Here is a 2,433-nt window from a genome sequence, read left to right as displayed (position 1 = left end):
CACACACACACACACACACACACACACACAGCAGTGATTGTAATGAAATCAGTGATTGCAGCTCTTATAGCGAACAGGTCAGAGTAATTAATTGTCATTAGGACTCAGTTAGTGTTTCACATTCATCCCACACAGGGTTCTGCTGGGTTCTACAGAACCACACAGGGTTCTGCTGGGTTCTACAGAACCATCCAGGGTTCTACTGAAACATCCTGAACTCTTCTGCAGTCCTGGTCCAGTTCTAGAGCCCTGAACCGGAACTGTTGTCAACTCTTGGTCCTGGTTCTGATCCAGAATCATTTTAGATGCTGATAAAACCCAGATGGGTTTGAGTAGATCCTGAAAGGATCTGAAGGAGTTTTTGATGTTTTTGGCCTCTTCAGATATTTTATCAGATCAGGAATCTGAAACCTTTGCCTTTTAAAGAGCCGTTTCAGCCTTTTCCTTAAAAAGCTCAACTCATACAGAACTACAGTTTGTTACATTCTGTTATAGATTGTTCACATGCTTACATGTTAAGACAAAAAAAAGGCCAAATTTATAAAGAAGGACAAATACAATGATTTAGAAAATGATTCAAACGTGGTAAAAATGTTGATTTTTCTGATTAGAGAGATGAATTAGAGGAAGTTGGAGTAATTAAGTGGGTAATGAGCTAACAGACACACTGATCAGTACTTCTTGTATTATCAGTATCTTTCTGTCACAGATGTGTTAGTTACATCATAAACCTGCACAAGAAAACTCCTGAAACTATCTGTTATTGTTGCAGCGATCAGAGGGCCACTGCAGACGGACCAGAGAGCCACATGTGGCCCCAGAGCCACAGGTTGCAGACCCCTGCGGTGCATCCCTCAGGTCCTCCTCCTGACTCTTCTGGTCCCTTCTCCTCCTGACCTTCCTGTCCGTTCTCCGGCCCGTGTAGCTGTTGGAGCTCAGCTTGTGTTTTATTGGACCTGTCTGGTGTCGACCTTTGTGTGTCTGCTGGAAGACAGAGGGACACCAGCAGCGTGACGGAGACGTTTATGGGTCTCATCAATCAGAGGACGGAGCCGGAGGTTTGGTCCTCAGCCAGAATTCAGGCTTCTCCTTCAGAACCAGGAGGAACACCTGAGCACAGGTTCAGGACCGGATCACCGCAGCCTGCAGGGATTTAAAGTTCGATTTGCACAGAATCAGAACCTCTGATCTGAGACAGGAGGATTCATTACCATCAGAACCACTCGGTGCCGTGTTCCTAACAGACAGCTGGTTCTGAGGAGGCAGCCGTGACTTTCAGCAGCACGTCTGGGTCTCTTCAACACCAGAGAGGGTTCTTCAGCTGGTTTATCAGAACATCTGCCAGCAGCTGCTTGTGCGTGTTCGAGAGCCGTGACATCCGGGCCTCGGACCTGAAGGGTTCTGGTCCTCCTAATGAAATCTCTGAGTGTCTGCTGGAATAACCAGCTGCATCCAGAGGACGTGTAAACATATGGAAAAGTTCTAAAGTGTAAAAAGGATCAAAAATCCTCCTCATATAATCAGCTCTGCACCAACTCCAGTCATGTGACTCTTCCGTGTTTTATTCTCATCTTTGTGTCAAAATGTAAAGAGATGTTTGCTGAGGAATGTTACAAACTGAAAACAGGGATTTAAATCTGAAAAGAAAAGGAATACAGGCAGGAAATGAAAATAATCAAATGTAAAAAGTAACATTATGATGATAAAATGACCAAAGTGGTAATATTTATAAACTAATTAGAAAATATTTTACAGTATTATTTTTTTTTTTTAAATAAAAAAAAAAAGAATTAAACTTTTTCTCTGAAACCCGACAGGAACTCAGGACTTCCTCTGTAATAATCTAAGCTGAGACAGAGCCAGACTCCATGAGCTTTATTTTGAAACTCCAGCTTCAAACCTCTTCCTCCATCCAATGGAAGTCAATGGTGAACTTTGACCTCTGAGAGGACCCCATCAGTCCTCCAGCAGAGAGACGCTGGGTGAAGGAGACAGAAAGACTGAAGTCTGGATGGAGGAAAGTTGTGGAAATAAGAAGCACTTGTTGGACTCAGAGTTAAACCTTCGGAGGTAAAATTCTGTAAAAATCCAGGCAGAGAGCTAAAGAACAATTACATGTTTAACATTACAGACACTCAAAGGAAGAACATTTTATAAGCAAGCTCCGATTAAATGATGGATTAAAAGATAAAGAAATATAAAATAAATCAGAAGCAGCAGCCGACAGGAAGTCAGGATCTGAGCCTTTTCTTTGTGTTAATCCTGCTGCTTCTTTATGAAATGTTTCCAATCAGGCTGTCCCTCCCATCTCCACCTGTCTGTGTCCTCACTCACCTGTCTGTGTCCTCACTCACCTGTCTGTCTGTCCTCACTCACCTGTCTGTGTCCTCAGTCACCTGTCTGTGTCCTCACTCACCTGTCTGTGTCCTCACT

This window comes from Kryptolebias marmoratus, linkage group LG4 (assembly GCF_001649575.2).
Source record: "Kryptolebias marmoratus isolate JLee-2015 linkage group LG4, ASM164957v2, whole genome shotgun sequence".
Classification (NCBI taxonomy): domain Eukaryota; kingdom Metazoa; phylum Chordata; class Actinopteri; order Cyprinodontiformes; family Rivulidae; genus Kryptolebias; species Kryptolebias marmoratus.
This window is presented reverse-complemented; position numbering follows the sequence as displayed.